General features: G+C 42.0%; 1 pseudogene; it reads left to right on the forward strand.

Annotated features, from left to right (window-relative positions):
• Positions 1-9,797: 9,797 nt before the first annotated feature.
• On the forward strand, positions 9,798-9,915 carry LOC111738068 (annotated as a pseudogene).
• The last annotated feature ends 11,142 nt before the right edge of the window (positions 9,916-21,057 follow it).

Here is a 21,057-nt window from a genome sequence, read left to right on the forward strand (position 1 = left end):
TAGGAGGAGGATAAAAACAATTGAATTAAAATAATTGCTTTTTGAATTTTAGCTCTATCCATATCCACTATACACTAATTTAAAGGTCTTTTAGTAGGTTGTCTTCTTTTGGGGGACTCTTTTTCTAGAAATCACTGATTGCTACTTCTGTCACCCTTCGGATATTTCCTTTGACTTCAAAGTGGCACATACAGGGAAAATTAATTTTCTCTTTAGTAGTGAGAACATATTTTTCAAATATTTAAGAATGATTCATTGTCATTAATTATCCTAAAATCCTTGCCTCTTTGCACTGAGCAGTGTTTCGGCATGCAGTCATTTGTGGTATCGTATTCCTTTGGTTTGGTTTTTGAATTCCATTCCTCCAAGCTGACTTTTTAAATAAAGTAATGGGAAGTGCTGTTTTCTAAAGCTAGAAGCACTTATCGACCTTCCAGTAAGCGTAAAATTATAAGAATTTTCCTGAACATTTAAAGACGCTTACCAAGCTCATGCCACTGAGCAGCATTTCCCAGGTAACGTTTACCTGAGCAAGAGAGATGCCGGCCTTCACACGTGGTTCTCCAGAGGATAGTGCCCAGCTTTCTGCAGCCACCAGAAATGCTTTGTATTTGCTTTTAGCACCAATCCCTCTCTAGACTTTGATTCCTTAAAGCACACTGACTGTCCAGGACTGAACCACTGCCTTGAACTGGTCCCAACTCCCAACTATATAGCCAGGGATTTGTCAGTGATAAGTCTTATGCCTTCTAACAGGAATTCAGGTCGCAGTAATTAGGGTGTCTTTTGGGCAAGAGCTTAGACGTTTCTGTGGGAATGCTCCTAACTGCTCACATGCGTCCATCAGGGTTTGTGGTGTGCCGAGACTCTCTGCCCTGGCCTGAGGAACCTCAGCCAATTATGCATTCAACAGACAGTTTTGTTTCTGCATCATTCTAGGTGCTGTGTTAAATAATGGGTCTACTGTGCTTAACACAATGGTGTAATTATTCCAGCAATTGATGATTAAAGAGTATCAACTATATGCCTCGTACGACTATAAGGAGACATAAGAAATCCAAAAAGATTCCTCTGCCTTTGTAGATTTTAGTCTGGTTGGGAAAAATTTGTTCATGCTGAAAATTATTATGGAGCAGTATTATTTTCACCATCCTACAAAACTTCTCCCCTTTCCATAAGTTAAAAAAAATTTCTATTTGATTTCTACAAAATTAAACATTGCGAGGACAATGCCTAGAGTGAAAGTATCCTAGATCCAGAGAGAGTTTCAGAACATTCTCTTTTTTATGACTCCAGTGTTTCCTTGTGCAGCTGAGAGAGCAGAAAGCCTGCTCTCACTCTAACTTGAATTTTCCTAAATGTTAAGCCTAAACTGTACTAAGAAGTCAACAATCCATAACCAATGATTGCGTTTGAATGTTCTTGTAGGAAGCATAGTTTTTGTGGATTGATCGTGTTTTGGAGAAGTCACTGACACTCAGATTAGCTTAGCTTCTGGCCCAGAAAGAGGGTGTCTCAAACAACCTGAGTCCTCTTCTGCCAGATGAGTGTTGGCTTGCCGCCGAAGCAGAGAGGCAAGATCCGCGTCTTTCTGAAAGGTTTTCTCTTGTCCTTAGATCTAATGGGTATACTGTTTCTGAGCTTGTTCTTGACTTGTTTTCACTGTGTCGTTGGAACATTTCTTACCTTTATCTGTGTATATCACAAGAGAAGTTTTAATATTCTGTTCGGTTCTGTCGCATTTGGAAGTCGCATTGTGGCTTGATGTATAATGAAAAGCTTGGAGATCGAATTGCCAGGGCCTCTTTCAGTCAAAGATTATTGGACAAGGTTATTCTACCTGGTTACTGTCACGGGACACAAGGACATGGGAGTATGGGAATGTCATTTGGCTGGCAGGTACATTGACAGAATTTCTTATTCTCTTGTTGTTTTTGTTTTTGTTTTTTTTTTACCACCGATGTGCCGCCCACAGTTTGAATGCAGGAAACGCTGGTTTCATCACTGCCATGTTGTTGAAATCATAGAACTGCATAACCAGAGAGCAGAAAGGCAAATTTGATAAACACCCTAATATCTGGCACATGACTAAGTGATAAGTCTTGACACGTTTACCAAACAAAGTGAAAATCTTCATTTGTCTTACGGAAAGGGAAGTGCTCCCATGTGTTTGGACATCTGCGCAGTCAACATGTGGCAATTATTGTGCGAAAAATAGGATCACTAGAGCTGCTGCTGTAAATTACAGCCTCATTGATTAGTATCCTCTTCCCCCTACAAACTCTCCACCTCCTCACAAATAAGGAGACACACACACTCAGGGCCTTTGAAGGGATTTTTTTCCCTCGACCGTTTCGAATAGATTTGCTCCCAGCAGGCTCTCCAACACCATTACACAGTCTCTGCTTTTTGTTGAAGGAGCCTTGAGTATGTCTTACACACCGTTAGTGTGTGTTAACTTAAGCACTAAAATTAAATACACATAATGAAGCCATCTGTGGAAGACAGAATCAATAAGTGGAATAGCATGTTGCTGTGAAAATGTATGTCCTACAAACGTGGAAAGGTCACCGTTCTCTGTGGGACTTGCTATTTCTCAAGCGTTGCCGAGAAGTTTTGAATGAGTCCCAAGAAAGTTTGGTGTCTGGGGATTGCGCACTGAGACTGGAAACCTCACCAAGAGCTTCATCCCATAAAATGTGTCCAATTCCTGGCACGAGTCTTTCTGTCACGAAACCGTAATGTGATACACACATGTTATGACATTTGGGAAACTGATCAAATGTAAATTATAAAAAGACAATTGTTATGTTCTCTGAAGATTCTCCTTAGATTTCCATTCCGCTTTCCCTTCACATTAACCAGACCTGAATTGGGTTGATTATTTTTCAAGATATATTTGAGGGACATTCCCACCATATCTATCACAATTTCTTGGAAAAGCAAAGAAATAAAGTACGAAGCAATCATCCGTGAACTGCACCTGGCTTCTATATAAATATATGAAGGATTGATTATTTATGCCATTTCTGTCAAGCCCGTGTTTGTCTTTACTTCACAAGCAAAGTTCACATTATGCTGGAGATGCTACAAGGCCTGGCTAAGGTAGAGAAGTGGAATTTAGCTTTTGAACCTGTCGCGCAGGGGGCGGGGCGGGGGCGTTAAACTGGACTTCAGATTCATTTCCTTCATGCCCGCCTCAGGTAAAGGGGGACACAAGCTGTGATGTGCGCGTGCGCGTGCGCAGCAGTGCTCCCGGTCCTGGAGGGTGACGGAGGGTCTGCCAGGGCGCTTGCTCTGTCCAGACTGGCTCTCGGCAAACAGACTCGAGCTTATTAACCTGAGCTGACTTTCTTCCTGCTGGCACAATATGGCTGTTCTATCAGCAGTGGCTCCACCAGAGGGTATTGTTGGAGGGCAGCTAGGATTATATGCCGTTTTCATGCAAATTTCATCACCAAACCATCCTTTGATTGGTATGGCATTGAATTCGGTAAATAACAGATAAAGGGGGAATCCCAGGCCAACGGAGTAGCTGATTTAGCCAGGACTTGGCCCGTCCATTTTTGAGACCTCATAAGGGTGTAGCCTGAGTTTCAGCATTTTCTTGGGACAAGGCTTCAGGTTTTATTTTTTCCTGTGTGTCCTTCTTCAAACACCTGGATAGAAAGTTTATCCTCCAGCTCCCTTGGTTTCTCCACTGCATGGAAGATTCCCATAGCTTGTACCCACTGAAAGGTGAGCCTGCTCTGAGAACTGCTCTCACTTCCTCCCACCATTGAAGTTGCTGCCCAGTGTAGAATTCCTGATAAAGCTTTCCAGTTTCTGGTTATCGATGCGAGCCTTGCTATAGGAAACACCGGAACTGATTTTTCTCTGGAGATATTGACTTATGCGAAGAATTTAACATCTCCATACGTGTTACCTATTATTAAAGAATGGCAGGGGAAGACGAGGGGTGGGGAACAGACACTTGATGAGCACTCGCCATGTGCTACACTAAGCTAGGCACCTACACAGATGTCCTCATTGAATCCCTAGTCCCTACTGGGGAGGACACTAAACTTACAGGTGATCGAAATGAGGCTCATAGACAGCCAGCGAGAGATCTTGAGCGTGAATCCTATGTCTATCTAAATTCACAGCCCTTTTCTTTTCTTCAAACTGCTTCTTTTTGTTTTTAGTGATTTTTTTTTTTTTAAATAACCCTGCCTATAGCTCATCATTGGAAAGTCTTACCAGCACAGTTGAAGTCTAATTATGTGGAAAATCTGATGTGATATGATAAAATGCTCTAATGCCAGAAGTAATATTGGCAATCAGCTACTGGGCGAGAGCTCTTGGCTCTAACACAGGCTAACCGTGTGGTTTTGGATCAATCATTTACCCGCACACACAGAGTTATTAACATTTAGGAGGGGACCATCGTCCCTATCGTGAAGGACACGGTTGGTTCCCCAGCATCCACGGTGCTTTTTCTCTACTTGGTAGCAGCTGTCAGGTGGGTAAAATTGACTCATAGTTCAACCCCATTTAAGTCTTAATTAGCCCAAGACAATCAGCCTAATCTTGACCATCATGCCACCATGATGGATTCAGGGATGGAATATTGATCCAGTCACAGTGACGCCTATGACATTGCATGAGAGTAGGCAAGGATTCATCTCTTTTTCTGGATAGTGCTGTGCCTGGATGTATATTCTGCAGCCATTTTTTTCACCGTTAGCCAAGTCAAGGGTTTATGGGCCCAGCCACCAGGCAAAGGAGGCAGAGTGCAGAGAGTCACCCAGAAATGGAGGTGAGCCTGTGATCAGACCTCTCCTCCCCATACCTGGGACTTTCCAGTGGCACTAGGCGATAAATTCCACTTACGGTTTAAACCAGCTTGATTTGGATTTTGATCACCTGCAGCCTCAATTATCAAAAGTTATACGCGTACCCGTGGAGTGAGCTGGGCACTAGAGGTTCCATAGGAAAGGAAGTAGAGGAAGAACTCAGTACCTGTTTGGCCCTTAGATTGTATTACATCTCCATAGTATCTCTCTGAAGTAGATCTTCCTTGTAGGTTTTTTCCCCAATCAAAAGTACGATCGTCTGCCTTGTCATAACTCTCCTGACACACATGCCATGGCTTCAGTGTGATGCTCTCTAAAACTGATGTAGATCAGCGAATTACATCAGCCCTCCCAAAGTAAAAATGCAACTGAGCAGAGGCCACAAAGAGCCTCCACTGTTCTCGGAATCTTAGGCGACCGTACAGGTGAGAGGCCAGCAGGAGTGCGTGCGGGAGGGTGTGAGCACACTTCAGATGACTTGCCCTTGAATCCCAGGTGGACTCTTCAGGCTCAAAAGTAATGACCCTTTTAGCCGCATCCATCAGACAGATTAATCAGTACAAAAATAACGTGGGCTTGATCGTTACTCATCCCTCTGTCTCAAGTCCAGAGGTTGCCTTTTATTTTATTTCTCAGGCCACCCATCAAGTGAGAAAGGAAGCTGGAATCAAAACACGCAGACTCTCCCTGTTGGAACCCCTGTCCTGAGACCACCAGACGAGGCTGCCTCTCCCGAAAGAACTATTTTAGCCGGGGAGGGCCAAGCCTCAAAAAGTTGCTAGTTTTGTTTTTTTATGAAGTTCCCAAAATTGTGGATGCTTATCTGGATGCTATCTGAACTATTCACGTCTCTAGGGAGAGCATAATTGGACTGGAAATTTCCTAAAAACAAACTTTCTTGTAAATGTTTCAGGCTGGCCTGCTTTGGAACAGGCGAGAAATGTCCCTTTTGTATCCCTCTGGCTGATTTCTGCTGATGATGTCAGTGAGGACAGCAGGAGTCTCCAGTGAAAAATGACAGGATAGTCTCAACACGCCCCAAAAATGTGAGGCTGGGTCTTACCAAGATTTGGATGTTTTCCCATCATCTGAAACAGGTCTGCGGGCACCTTTCCAGGTGGCCTCATTAGAGGATAATTAAATAAAAGCATCTTATGACTTTTCCCCATAGAAGATAATGATATTTTAATAATGCTACACTATTACTTTCTTAGGACAACAACCAGAGTAAAGAATAGCAAGGGACATCAGGCCTGGAAAACTGCCCAGAATATAGCATTTAGGAGGCTAGCGACAGAAGGGCCAACGAAGGAAAGAGAAAGCAAAGACACGCACTGAACATAAAGGAGAAAATGAACAGCTCTGGGCATCTCGCAGTGTGAAGTCATTGTCTCTAACACCGGAAGCTCGATGAACGATCGGTGCTTGACTGTTGCAGACGCGGGCGTACAAGACATTCTCTTGTATTTTTGCTTCTTATTCGGGTTTAAACAGAGAGAGACAGAAATGGCTTCTCAGGCAGTCATTCTCTTTTTAAAATGTAGATGTCAATTTTCCTTTTATACAAGGTTTATTGATCACTTTCCAAACAAACGTAACTCCGAGAAAATTGAGTCAGCCTCTTTCTGCTAATAGTTGGTATTTTCTTCTGGGCTGTGGCATACGGTTGAAAAGTACGTTGAGGTATGAATTTTCACATTATTGCATCTGACTGTTGAGTGAAGCCTGGTGGGATTGTGGGTGATTTGTGACAAGCTAAGGAATTCCTTTCTCAGCCTGCCGTAAGCGTGAAGCACATTATTTAAAACCTACCTAGATCATTGATATATTGTCATCTTATGCTTTTAAGAGGGCCCTTTTTCCCATAACATATAATTTTCTGTATGGCCTTTAGCTTTTTTGTTTCAGATCTTACTCTTTGATGTTATGTAGCTTTTATCAAGATAAAGAGCCATTTAAAATGGTTATCCATTTATTAATTTTTTATGCATGACATTTTGTACTTTTCATTATTTTCTAATTTATTTTAATAAACATTTACTTAACTGTAATAATGAAAGAAATAAGTATATAACTGCCGTAAATGACTCCTTTGCCCTATCTCATAGCTGAAGGCTTCTCCCTAAAAATATAGCTTGTGCAGATTCTTCTCTGAATCGCTACAGTCCTTAATTTTGTTTTCTTCGTTTCGGCCATTTTATATTGTGGCTGCCAGTCTCAAATGATGCCCCCAATGATGGCTGCTTCCTGCCTTCCTGGCCTTGTGTGGTCTCCTCCATCACCAGATGGAGTCTGGCCTGTGGCCGGTGTTAGCTAGTGAATGGTGGCGCTGCCCATTCTGAGTCTGAAGGGAACAAGGCCAGGCAGAGTCGGCCTTTGCACTCTGGGGAGACATGAGACACCATCTACTAAACCCCACTACCCTGTTGCTGTTTCAAACAACTATCATTTAAGGATTGTTGCTCATGTGGCAACTGATACATCTGTAGATACTGAACTTTCTGTTTCCTTATGTTTTGTCTAGAGGTCAGAAACCTTTCTAGTCTGTTTCTTTTGTATCTTAGCAAGTAGCTGAATGCTACACACATGACACTTTGTAAATAGTGTTGAATGAATGAATGAATGAATGAATGAGCAGATTGATGATTTCGTACTGCTAGAAAGAAAATCACCCACAGATCGACAAGGTGTTTTGTCAGAAATAGCTGAACACATCATTCAAATCTTTATTTTGTCCGTGTGGACCCAATCCAATAAGAATGATGTATCTTTTGCCTATCGACTTAATTACCTATCAATTTATTGCCTATCAATGTACCTATCAATCTAAACTCTTGTTACTCAGACTGTGGTAAGGGATACAAGCTTCAGCCTCACCTGGGAACTTAAGCGGCAAACAGCCTCTTAGGCCCCGTCCCAAGTCTCCTGAATCAGAATCTGCATTTGAATTCGATCCCAGGTGGCCCTGTGTGTGTGTGTGTGTGCGCACCGTATCATCTGGAAAGTGTGGCTCAAAGCCACATGCCTTTCTTTGTTCTTTGTGCGCGTACCAAATAAACACGCCGAATAAATGCTTAAAAATATATGACAATAAATAGGATGCTTTGAAGAAGATATTATTTGTGATTGACTGTGTTTCACAAACAAGCGCACTCTGATGTCAACAGCGTCCCCATTCTCTAAAGACTCCCCGACTCAGCCCCCGTGTCACCCAGCTGTGACAGGCTGAGTGATTTCAAACGCCACTGATTGACATCTTAAACGTTGCCTGGAAATGCCGCGCTCTGCAAAATCCTTCATCACAAGAACACATCTGCCTTCAAGTCAGTCGTCCAAATGGAGGGGCATTTCCTCCAGAAAGCAAAACACCAGGCTTTCAACTCTTCAAAGCAAACCTACGGTTTTTTTGGTACAAAGAGGCGTTTTCCCGCCTCTTCCCAGCTACTTGAGTGCCCCTCGGGGCAAACAGGGGCCCTTAGCTTTGGGCCTTGCCCTGAGAACAGCCCGGTGGAAGGATTATGCAGATGATAAAGCTCAGAGCCACCACGCAGTTGCCATACAGCCCGGGATCATGCTGTGTGAATGGCTGACAGCAAAAACCCAGGGCGATCGGGTTACAGGAAAGGGCCGCCATTTATTTATTTATTTTCCTCCGTGGGTAACTAATTCCTAAAACAGACCCTTGCTCTCCAGCAGTGGTACAAGAGAACAAGAGGAATTCTGCAAAATTCTAATTGGGGAACAGTTGACTTAATTGGTGTCCATTTGGCAGACAATGGAAAGGCTCCCCAGCTGGGCCAGGAAGGGCCCCGGGGGGAATATAGCCTTGCAAGAAGCCCAAACACTCTGGGGACCGATTGTTTCCTGAGGTGAAACCTGGAGACCAGAGCTTAGATTAACTCTACAACTGTCAGGCTCCATTAGGGGCAATCAGAGGAGACAGAGCATGGGTTAAACACAGGAAACGGAGCTGACAATGGAGGCATATGTCTCCAAGGGCAGGGAAGGGAGACAGGCATATATATGTCTAATAACAAACGTAAACATTTTTCTTTCAGGTTCAGATGTAGCACTGATGGGTCAAAGATACCCCTCAGTATGAGGTGTAAAATGTCAAATATTAGGAACCTAAGTGGTTCAGTTGCACGTGCTTATTTTGTGCAATCTGAAGGTGTCGAAGGCATTTCCCTGAGCATCTCAATTCCGCAGAGAAAAAGCGTGGCTGCTGAAAAGCAGGGGCTGAGAGCTGGCTGGGCCAGGACCCAGCAGGGCCAGGCTTCATTCCCTGGAACGGCTCTGCCATTAACCAGCTGTCCGCCACTGGACCACCCTTCTGAGTCCGCTGGGTCCCCGTTAAGTCATTTGAAAAATAGGGGCTCATTATTGATCATTTCTGAGGACCCTCTGAGCATTAACATTCCATTAGCTTCCATCTTACTGGAGTTCAAGAAACACAGAGTCTGTTTCTCTTTGTGTGTGTGTGTGTGTGTGTGTGTGTGTGTGTGTGTGTGTGTGAGAGAGAGAGAGAGAGAGAGAGAGAGAGGAAGAGATAGCATGCATAGTGTGGAATATGGTATACTGTATATTTGTACTATGGCGCAAAATCTTGCATACTGCAATCGTGTAATATTTTAAAATATGAATGATGAGGTTCGGGACATGCTACCCCTAAATACGGCACCTTAGCAAACTGAACATTTTAAGCCGAAGGAGTTTGAGAGAACAAGAGAAGTAGGGGGTCACTCTGACCTTCCGCTCACTGCTCGTCCCCAAAACAGGCCATCAGACCCTCCAGTGAGTGTAGTGAGGAGCGCCGTCCTTACACGGAGCGAGAGGGATGCTGGGAAGAGTCAGAGCCGACAGGCCCCGCTGTCTCCCTCACACTCACTTTACACTCTCGCCTATCGTGCGCTTCCAGGGCTGTCCAGTCTCCATTAAACCTAACATGAAAATATTCAAGTTGTCTGCGGCCACGCCACCCTGAACAAGCCCGGTCCGTCTGATCTCGAAAGCTAAGCAGGGTCGGGCCTGGTTAGTACTTGGATGGGAGACCACCTAGGAAGTCCAGGTGCTGTAGACGTTTAAAAAAAAGTTCAAGTTGAACCATTTCTTCAAGTCTTCATTTCCTAATGAAGGCTCCCACATCACATGAAACGTATTAAATGAACATGGATGCCCTTCTGTTCATCGATCTTTGTCAGTTTAATTTTCACACCTAACCGGGACTCTAAGGGGGCTGGAGAAAACTCCTTCTCCTACATTACAAACAATTTTAACGTATCACAAAATACCACACAACGTATCACGACACTATATGATATTTTCCATTAATATTTAAAACATCATAAGAATTAAACTCACATTATATGACAATTTAGAGAAAGCGTCTATAGGACAATTAGGCCAAAATTTAAAACCACCCTCGAATGCACTTAAGCTCTGTTCATATGAAAGTGGTATTTTTAGGAACTTTTTACACAAACACTTCATCTCCCCCCAAAACAGGAGACCTAACTTCCTCTCGTTACAGCTGTTCACTCACTGACTGTGGGCTTCGCAAAGGCAAGGGCTGAGTGGGATGCTCATTATGTGGCCAGGGTTCAGTGTGAACAGAAAGCAGGCAGATTGTACACGCACAGGAGATGAAGTTGGCCGAGGCCTTTCTGGGTTCACAAGAGAGCGCGTGTGCTCTCGGACTGATCTTGAAAGTTCTCCAAGAGCACACTCCTGAGTGACTAACGTTCCGATAGGTGAGAGCAGGAAATGGAAGCCCAGTCATTCCAGAAAGCGAGTCCATAAACACTGAACACTCCTGACCACGGCAGTCTGCAGCAGTGTGGGCTCGAAGGAAAGGCGATCTCACGTGTGATTTCTTTTTTTTTTTTTCCAGAATTGTCCCAGATTCAAAAATTAATAAATTAAACATCCTTCCTCCAGGTCTAGAAGAATAGCACACATGACAGGAAGTCATTTTGCTGTCGTAATACGGGTGTCTGTCTGCAGGCATTCGAAGTCCCAGGGAGAGTCGGGGAAGAATTCTCTTCCTTTTGTTCATGGGCATTTCCTGAATGCTGGAAATGGAGTCGGGGCTTTAGACCAAAAACACAATAGGAGTCTGCAGCAACCTTGACCTTTAAAATGGAAGGTTGGCAAAATCCATTTTGATCTGAGTTCACCTGTCTGCTTTCCCTCCTCTTCTGAAATGTCAATCTTACAGGAGAATTTAGTTTTGTGAAATATGAAAAATCTTTATAGGCAAAATGGGTATTTCAATGCAGTGCTTTTTCCCTCTCCTGTTAGATGGTTTGACCAGCAAGGGAGAGCTGTGAGTTTCTAAGCTTTTTCTTTTTCCTTTTTTTCCCTTTTACTCTGCGAGTTTAACTTTGAATTAAGGGAAGTACCTTCACTTTCCCCGAGAGGAGTAATTAATTCAAAAGGGGCTTTTCTTATTCGGGTCAAGATATTTTTAAAACAGGTGAGCTGTTACTGGTGACGATAGGAGATTAAGAAAAGAGAAGAAAACCTTTGTGACTAAAAATGGATTAAATCGAAAAAAATAAAAGCAGTAGTAGTAAGAGTGAAAATAGAGCGTCGTTCTTCTTTGGCCTAATTAGATCTCAATGATGCAATAAAATCATCTCTTCATGTTTTTCTTCCTAACATTTGTATTAAAGGCTGTCCTCTCATTCTCTCCAGCGGAGTACTTTTGTTTTGTTTTGTTTTGTTTTGTTTTGTTTTTGTTTCGTTTTTGCATTCTTCCTCCCCTATCATCCCATAGCTGCTTCTTTTGTTTATCTTTAATTCTCTCCGGCTGCATACCTGTAGGGCACCTTTATCTTTGTTTTTTGCATCTTTTATACCAGGCCCACTCAGCCCCAGGGCTTGTCAATTTTATGATTCATGGACATATTTTTCCTAGCCTCCTACGAAGAAGGTCTTGAAGTAATTTAAAAACAGGTATTTTTCATTGGCAAGCTGGGTTGAAAAAAATCACTTATTGACTGGTCTCATCTTGTATAATATAATCTAATAATAAGACCTGCTCTCAGAGGAAATATTCAATAGGTATTATAGCGTTAAAGCAGATTTTACACAGCGTGCTCAGACACATTAAATATAACACAACTGTCCAGTTAGTTTCCATTTACCATGCCGCTCAAAAAGGAAGGACGTGATAATATTTTTCTCAGCACTGGAAGCCTTTCCTCCTCATGCCAACATTTCGCAAGCCTACGAATCTGTGATTTGCATCGTCTTTAGGCACACCTTTAGACAATAATTAAATGGCCACTCATTTAGAGAGCTCTTCGCGGTTTTTCAGGTAGCTAAATGCAAAATAACAACCTAGTTTACTTATAGCAAATGGATAAGAGCAGCTCCCTTCCCATGCCAATAAATTCTTTCAGCAATTATCATTTTCTGAGTGCTTCGGGAAAAGTGCTGCGCATGCATGACTTCCTGGTTCCTTGGTTATTTCCATGGTACTCGGGGAATGGAAAAGAAAGCGTATGGTTACAGCGGTTACGTAGTTGGTAAGGAGCAAGGCTCGTACAGGACCCACGTAGTCGAGGTCCATTAGGACATGCTCTTGACCTCACTGTCCTGCCCCAAATCTCAGACCTCCAGTCTTCCATTAATTTCCAAATGTGAATCTTTTATCCTGGAAATCGTATTTGGCACCACAAGAGGGGAAGATGACAAGAAGTTGCATTTACTGAGTATACGCCATATGCCCGACACTGTGCTCAGAGCTTTATGCATTGTCTTGTTCGGTTCGTACACAAAATGTTTTATTACATGTATTTCACAAGCAAGGGAATGGACGCTTAAAATGTGAAACAGCTTTCTCCAAATCGCACACTATTATTTCTTCAGTGTGGAATTTAAACCTAGGTATGTTTGTCTCTAAAGCTCATTCTCTCTCTTTACCGGAAACATGCGTGCGAGTTCCATTTCATGAAATGAGTCCTTCTTGTCGTTGGGCGTATCGTCTTCACTCTGGCATTTTCCCAGTCCTGGAACCAGTTTTCTTGATCGGCTCTCTTTGTTTCGTCCCCCTTTTCATTTATTCAACATGCCTTTTGGGGGATCCCCGTGCCGTGAACCAATATGCATCTGCCAAAACAGGGATGGTGGCCACGTTCAGAAATGCGAGAAAAGTACTGTGTTGTCGAGGAGAGAGGACACGACTCTGAGTCCATCACTCTCACATAACAAACGTCAGTTAGTCCAGAAGCATCGTCGGGAGCCGCTGCGTGTGCGATGCCGGCCGTAGACCTTACATTAGATATATGCGCAGCTGCTTCTCTCCTCATCTGACCGGTGTTCGTGACCCCGCGCACCCGCTCCTGGAATGTTCTCCTTCTTGAAAGTTTGAGTAAAGCCACTCATCCCTTTTCTCATACCATTGCCCAATCCCTGTCATAGCTTGTTATCTCTCCGCCTTTCTCTCTCATCCTCTGATTGAGGAGGCACCCCTCCCCCATCCCTTTAGAAGGATCCAGCTGCAACTTTTGCTATCTTATCCAAGAAGCCATAGTTCCCCATTCTCAAACTTGTCCAAATACCTTTATTTTTCCACAGTGAGAAATGATATTCATACAGTGGTAGTCACGGAAGAATTACTTATGATTCTAAAATAGTGGAAACAAAACTTAATATTCATCCAGAGCAGACTGTTAGATCAATTATGGTCCATTCAGACAATGAAATTCTACCAGAGTAATTTAAAAGAACGAGGCAGGATTATAAATGGAGAATTGCAAAAATTTCTTATGTGAAGAAAGCAAAGAGCACTGCAATTTGAGTTAAGAAAAAATTTTTCACTTGTGTAAATACTTATATATTTACATAAGAATATTTTGGAAGATTATATCAAAACTAATAATAATGGCTGCCTCCAGTGATAAGAACTAGGAAGAGAGAGAAACTTAAGTTTTACCATAAACCTTGCTGAAAAATTTGCATTTGTCATCATATGCATGTGTTACTCTTCAAAACATAGTGCTTAAAAAATACTTGGACTAACCTTTGAAAAATTTCCTTACTTTGCCCCTATCCTAACTTGTTCCTACGAGAAAGTATATTTTAGGAAAGAATTTACAAGACCATACATTTCTTAAACTGAAAATCAATTATATTTTGGACTGTGATAAAACATACATAACATAACATTTACCATTTTAACCCTTTTCGAATGTACAAGTCAGTGGCATTAAGTACGTACACGCTGGGCGGCCATCACCACATCCACCTGCAGAAATGTTTCATCTTTTCAAACTAAAACTCTACCCATTGAATAACAACTTCCCGTCCCTCTCCTTCTCACCCCAGGCCACCACCATTCTACTCTCTGTCTCTGGATTCGACTTCTCTGAGTGGATTCATATAATGTTTGTCTTTTTTGTGTCTGGCTTACTTTACTTAGCATAATGTCATCAAAGTTCATCTGTGTTGTAGCATGTGTCAGAATTCCATTCCTTTGTAGGGCCGAATAATATTCCACTGTATTGTACAGCCTACATTTTGTTAACTGTTCTGTATGGATGAATATTTGGGTTGAAAAATCAGTTTTTTTCATAGAGAATACTTGTGATTAACCATGTTTCTAGGAGACCCCCTTTAAGAAATTTGAAAGTGGCGCTATCCGGATGTCATCAAAGTTTGGTACTGGTGAGACCCTCGCTCGGCCACGTCTGGAACCTCTGCTAGTCCCATCTGAGTGAACACTCCAAAGCGATTTTTTAAAAAAATTATTTGCAGTTAACATAATCAAACTAAGAATACTTTTCCATTATGAACTTTACCTACGTTGGTTTTCAAAATATATATACGTATCATATATATATAGTTAATATTGTTTAATACAAAGTGTGAAATACGCTTGACGCAGCATCTTAAATTACCAACACAGGTGTCTTCATGGGCCTTCTCAGCAGAAGTATCTTAACTTGTGAAATATTTAAGCACTCTTCTTGATAACTTAACGAGTTTTTAAACATGAAAAAGCAGCTTCCAACATAAACATATCTTTATTAATAATATATAATAATATAGTAGACATAAACATATCTTTATTAATAATATAGTAGTTTAAATGGCAAAAATTTAGTTACCGCTATTTTATAAATGTACTGTGCGCATAAAAATTATAACACTAATTTGAATGAAGCCCCTTTTAGAAACATACTTTCTTTATTATCATAATTATCAGTATGATTATACATATTTTACCTGGAGTAATCTTGACATGTCTAACATATTTGGGTCATAAATATTTAAAGAGAGTCTTGAAACTAAGAAAAACATTTGGAGACTGAGTAAAGTACAGAACAGTTGGACTGCAGAAAGAATCCAGCCTTCAGCCAGCCATTAGGCCAGGACATGACACAAATGAGAAATTTTTCGGCTTTCTTGGTTCTCCACCACATTCCGTTACTCATTTCAGGTCTGCATTTATCACTCCTTGTTTTAATAATTAGCTCTCTTGCATATATATACACGTGGTGCCATACATATGGCTTCTCGACTAGGCGCTCCATTGGGTCATTTTATGTTTTAAATCGCTGCACGCGTTAAATGAAATCAACACTAAATGGAATCGTGGTAGGAGGAAAGAGCTCTTGAATTAGAGAAATTGGTGTTTGAAATACAGCTCTAATACTTATTAGCTGTGTCCTTGGGAAAATTACATAAACTCTGAGTCTCTTTATGCTGGAGAATAAAATAAGACAAATTCCAGTGAGTCCATAAAGAATTGTTACGAAAATTAAACGAGATGAAGCATGTGATGTGCCTGACACAGAGAATTCAAGAACATGGTAGACGTTCACTCAGTGTGGGTTCTCTTTACACCTTTAATGTCATTTTCATGTGGTTTTATGATGGGTCCCCTTAAAGAGTTACTTTTATTAAAATATAAGACATTTAAGAACCCGTAAGCACCCTTTATGTCACCAAATTCGGTTCTTTGCAATAGAAGTTCCTAAAATTTTCTACATTGATTTATAACCTTTGAGGGGGGAGAAAAAAAAAAACAACCACATTTCTTAATTCTCCATGGTTTCTGATCACTTCGGCTTTTCTGGACTGGGGTAACACAGCATGCCACATGTTTTCCTAACAAATTGCATTCGGACACTTTCCGACACTTTCATTATTTTAACTCAGGTAATAATTAGTCACTGTCAGAGCAAGGACTTAGGTTGTGCAAATCAGAATAAATTTACCTTGCCGTAGCAGCAGTCACAAATGAAGCAATAAATTAGAAATAGCAAATTGTTACGGACTTAAGAGATCACAAATCAAAATCGCTCCCTGAAATCCAGGAAAAGGTAGAGGACTGCCAAGATTTCTTTGAGAGCTTAATTTTTGCCGATAACTTTTAAGTCGAATCAGTTTGTGACAAATCCCAGAGACAGCACAGACACTGATCACAAAGAAGACATTTTGGGACTTCGCCCCGTCACGTGAGCTAGTCTATAATGCTTCTTGTTAAAGAAGAATGCACTTTCTTCTGATGTTTGGGCACTCCTGTGTCTTTTATGTACACACACACACACACACAAACACAGGTTTACACACATATATGCACACCTATACAGAAACACACACACACACACAAACATATACACAGATGAAATTCAGAACTCTTCCGTAGAGTCCCTTTAAGTATATGAAGCCTTTCCTGCTTTACCAGTGATTAAAAGGTAAAATTTGGGATCATGGGAGGGTCCGGGCCTTAGCTGGACTTCTGTTCCCAGGGGAGATGAGTGAATCGCCGTCATTGAGGGGAGATGTTTCTAGAGGCATGTCAAGAGGCATGTCATGGCCACCTGTGCTCAGCCTCATGGCGCTCCACATTTTTATACAAAACCAAAAGGATAATATAGCAGGCTTGCTCATCAAATTTTCTTACATTAATCCAGACAAAATTTTTAATACAAAGAATGAAAGAACATGAATGGGCACAAACCATGGACCAAAATATACAGTTATATAAGTGGAACGAACGTAAGGTTCTGCACCTTCATCCAACAAAGCAAAAGGCCAGACATTATTGGGTGAGAAAGCTGTGGCTTAATCAAAGCCTTTCTGGAAAGGATCGGGGGCTTCCATTTTGAAAAAGAGCAAGATGTGTCAACTGTATGATGTGACACCCAGGAAGCTAATACGGTGTTGCCTTTCCTTAGGGAAGTTGAGGCACTGTATTGAAGGAAGCGATCATGCTACTTAAGCATCGGGCAGGTATCAGCCAGAGGGCTGTCATCATTCGTGTGCCACATCCTCCGAAATGCCTGGGGACACGGGGACAAGACCCTAGCCGTGAGGAAATGCCAGTCTTAGCGTAACTTCATACAGAGAACCTCGGTGTCAAGGTGAATATTCGGGACAGCTGTCTTCCATTACTGACACAAAATAAAGAAATTCCATTCGTGTACAGGAAATAATAATTCAGTCTCTTTAGAACAAAGATGAAGAATAGAGCTTGATCCCAAAGGACTGTAACTAAAACCAATGGGTATATTTCGGGTTAAAACAGACACTTGATGTTGAGCATCTGATTTTCTCCAACTCCTGCTGCCCACCAAAGCTGCCAGTAAAACTATCGAAGTTTCCTAACTAGGAAAAAGCCTGGATCATCCCGATACGATTTTCTGAATTGTCCTTTAAACCCCAGTTCTGGGATACGTTCTGTCCGAAGCTTTCGTGGCCTGCTGGACTTGAGAAACAGTGCGTACGGCAGCCTCTCTCAGCGATGACGACGCGCCGCAGAAATCAGAGACTTGGAAGCTTTGCAGCGAATGAATCCGTTTGGGCCAGAGATTTTCCCAAGAAATTTTAGCACAAATTCTTGTTTTGTATTTGTTGTTTGTTTGTGTAATGGAATAAATACCAGCATCTGACAGTCACTAGTGTTCCCCAGACTGCGCTTTGGGAAATACTGCAGCAGGCCGATGTAAGGCGGTATTCTCCATCATGTGCCACGTCCCCCAGAAACTCTCGTTTCTGTTTTCTTTTAAGGGAGACTTTACTACTTGAACTAGTTTGAGTGAGATGCAGTGTGATTATCAGGTCCTTCGGCAGAGGAGACATTCGCAGACAGAGAATTCGGGGGCGCACCGAGAAGGCAAACAGCCGATGCCTGGTCTCCTGGGGAAGGCCCGTCCCGCAGAAGCTGACACCGGGCTCTGGGCTCCTTTCTGTCACCTCAGTGCAGCTGCAGCCCTCTCTCTCCCCCGACGACGTCACACAGCCCACTAACTGTGGCACCTGCCTTACCCTTGGCTATTGCAGGTCACCCTCAAAAAAGAGACCCTTACCGTATGGTCCATCGATCCCACTTCTCAAGATTTACCTCACATTGCTGAAATCATGCTCTTGAAGAGAGATTTTCACATGTTCACCTCTGCATTACCAATAATGAAGATGTGAAATCAACCTAAATGTCCACTGACAGATGAACGGATAGGAAAATGTGGTGTATACAAACTATAGAATTTTATTCAATTTAAAAAAATAGGAAATCCTGCTATTTATGACCACATGGCTGAACCCTGAGGACGTTATATTAAGTAAAAAGGCCCAATCGCAGAAGGACAAATACTGTATAATTGCACTTCCGCAGGGTTGAAAGTAGTCACACACACCAAAGTAGAGATAAGATGGTGGTTCCCAGGAGCTGGGGGGGAGGGACGATGGGGAGATGCTATTTAACAGCTTCAAAATTTCAATTTTGCAACATAGCAAGTTCTGTATAGCCTTGTGCCTCCAACAATACTGTATTGTTTACTTAAAATTTGATAAAGAGGGTAGATCTCATGTTAAGTATTCTCACCATAAGAAGAAGAAAATTGACCCATCTCTTGCCTGCTTTAGCATCTACAGTACCATTTTTTTGAATAGGTGAAGCCTAAAGCATCCCTCACCTTTCATGATCTGGTTCTAACCTATCTTTCCAGATTCATCTCTGATCTGACCAAGCCTATACCTCACCTACTCTGAGTGTTCGACTGTTCCCTGAATGTGACACACTTTCCACGATTCCAGACCTTTGCACACGATGCAACTCCTGCCCAAAATACACTCCACGAAATTTCTCTCTCTAGGACCTGCCTTCATAACCCAACATGCATATTCACTCAGCTGTGACTGCTCCAGGCGGGTACCCTCTCTTCTCTGGAGTCATCGTACTTACTGCAGTGAATATGCCTGCCGTCATATATCAGCCCTTGGTACGGAGATGCAGAGTCACTTTAGAGTTTGTCTTAGTCTGCTCAGACCACCCTAACAACAGTGCTATAGACGAGATGGCTTAAATGACAGAAATTTATTTTCTCACAGTTCGGGGGGCTGGAAGTCCCAGATCAGGGTGCCAGCATGGTGGCGTTCTTGGTGAAGCCCCTTTTCCTGGCCTGCAGATGGCTGCTTTCTCACTGTGTGCTCACAGAATGGGGAGAAGTTGTGCTGTCTCTCCCTCTTCTTATAAGGGCACTAACCCCATCACAGGGCCTCCATCCACACGACCTCATCCAAACCTAATCGCCTCCCAAAGGCTCCACCTCCTAAGACCATCACGTGGGAGGGAGGCCTCCAACATATGAATTTGGGGCTGGGGGTGGGGTGGGTGGAACGCAAATATTCAGTCCATCACAGAGTGACCCGTATGTTTACCTCAAGTGAGTAGCACATAACACAGCAACTGACACCTGGTAGGCACTTAATATATTTTTATGGATAAATACATGGACAGACCAACCAACCAACGTAATTCTAGTGAAGAAGGTGAAGCAGCCAAGATACAGAGTCATACCCAGGAGATGGAGATGTCTCTATCAGCCCAGGAGTCAGTAGTAAAAAGGGTTAAATTGGCAGAGAAATCCATCTGAGGGCCCTGGAGCAGAAATGCATCTCCCCTAAACACCAGGAGCAAATGGCACAAAATGCCTTTAAAGGACATATTAGATTTATCAGTTCAGTGTGGTTTATATATGTTATTTTTGCTTTATATACTTCTAGAATCTCAATAGAAATATATTTGGCTTTCCCTGTTTAAAAAAAAAAAAAACACACGGATTTAGGCAACTAGCAACAGTGTCCTCAAAGAGATTCTCTAGCATTCCAGTCTTAGGACTATAATATACTGAGTCTACCTAACTGGTTAATTCTATCAAAAGAGTTCATTGAATTTGATAAGATCCTATTCCAGGAACAAAAAATAAATTCCTTTAAAATTATTGGAAAAATTACAACTCCAATTTTTCCAAAAGTTATTGGAAAAAAAATAGGTCCCTGGGGATTGCGAGTTAAATCTTTTTCATTCAATACATGTTGGTTGAGTGTCTACAATACGACGCACTCCTAGGTACTAAGCAAAGGGCAATAAGCAAAATGAATGCTGAAGAATAAGCTGCTTATTTCTTAGCAATTCAGGAGATGGTCTTAACCAATTAAAGAGGCTGACGTCCATTTGTTACTGCCTTAAATGGCTGAAGGGGCTGTTGATTGTCGGCTGCTTTGCTCAGGAAACCACCATATTTGCAAACACAAATGCATATTTACACTCTGATGAATAATGAAGGTTATTTATTGCAAGTGCTTGAAATAATGGTTGATTTTGGAGTGTCGTTCATAAAACCCACATCAGAAAGTATGTTATGGCCTGACGTTTTCATTGCAGTTCAAGTCAAATAGTCCTTGGAAATTGTCTTGCTACCAAATTGCAATCATAAAGGCAGGAGTTCAGGCTGGGAGAATCACTTTATATTGTGAACTTGTGGATAATATATAACATAAAGAGTTTAATTGAATCATTCAGTTGGGTTTTTGCCCAGAAAAGTGGGAATTTAAATGCTGATACAGCTTCTGCTTCCAATGACACCAGTCAGCACTCCTTAGATTGGATGTAAATAATCCTATTTGTGGATATGCAATATGATAGGGGTATGCTTGTCCGTAAACTTGCTAGCAAAGGTAATTAAATAATTCCATCATGTCTTAATACTGTGAAAAAAATCTCTGACCTCAACATAAGATTCGATATGCATTTTCCTTCTAGCTACTAGAAGAAAACACTGAATTTTCAGCAACCTTTATCTTACTTCAGAACTGCAGAAGCAAGATAGAAACACACGCACACACGCACGCACACACTCAAAGCTCAGAAGTTACCATAGCAACAGTAATAACTGCTCCTGACCCACGTTTGGACAAGTTTGCTGCA

Source organism: Pteropus vampyrus, unplaced genomic scaffold (assembly GCF_000151845.1).
Source record: "Pteropus vampyrus isolate Shadow unplaced genomic scaffold, Pvam_2.0 Scaffold34, whole genome shotgun sequence".
NCBI lineage: Eukaryota > Metazoa > Chordata > Mammalia > Chiroptera > Pteropodidae > Pteropus > Pteropus vampyrus.